Genomic DNA, 623 nt, shown 5'->3' on the forward strand with positions numbered 1-623 from the left:
GCAAGCTGCAATCAAACCTCTTTTCCCTCCCTCTTTTTAGTGACTGCAAAAGGGCTAAAAAGTCCACTAATGTGTTTAGACAAGGGGATTACATCTACATTTTCTATCAGTATTCAATAATCTTACAAGCTCTTTGGTTTACCAGCTGACTAAGACATTGTAAAATCTAACTTTAACCTCAGACTATTTGCCTTTTATCCTGACACTTAGATGCAATATCTCTCTTTTGCTTTAGGTTGAAGATGACCGCCTGCAGCAGAACAGAAAATCTGGCAGCACCTGTCTCTGCTGCTGAGCAAGGGGATCTCGACCCGCAGACCACCAAGGCTGCTAGATGTTAGCAGAGATTACAGTACGTTCTTCGTCTACTTATAAATCTTCCCAATTGCTACATCTTACAATTTTACATAGTTTCTGAAAAGTAACTCTGTCACGTCATTGTCAGTTACGTCTATGGATTGTTGTAAAGTTCTGCAGAGTTTCTGTAGTTAAGAATCATGCTACAGTGTCCTGGCAGGTCCATAAGGATTCTCAGAGTCAAAGACATATGTGTATGTTTATTTTAAGTGACTTGAAGACTTCACAGCTCCCAAACAATTGAAGTCAGGCAATAATCGCTTTCC

General features: G+C 40.0%; 1 long non-coding RNA gene across 1 annotated transcript in view; it reads left to right on the forward strand.

The window, feature by feature from the left end:
• Nucleotides 1–349, forward strand: part of LOC102199481 (uncharacterized) — a 9,324-nt gene extending 8,975 nt beyond the window's left edge. The window contains exon 3 of the long non-coding RNA XR_311899.1: nt 236–349. This is a non-coding gene — a long non-coding RNA (uncharacterized LOC102199481). The remainder of the gene's footprint in view (nt 1–235) is intronic.
• The last annotated feature ends 274 nt before the right edge of the window (nt 350–623 follow it).

Source organism: Pundamilia nyererei, unplaced genomic scaffold (assembly GCF_000239375.1).
Source record: "Pundamilia nyererei isolate P.nyererei 1_Seehausen unplaced genomic scaffold, PunNye1.0 scaffold00091, whole genome shotgun sequence".
In the NCBI taxonomy this organism is placed as follows: Eukaryota; Metazoa; Chordata; class Actinopteri; order Cichliformes; family Cichlidae; genus Pundamilia; species Pundamilia nyererei.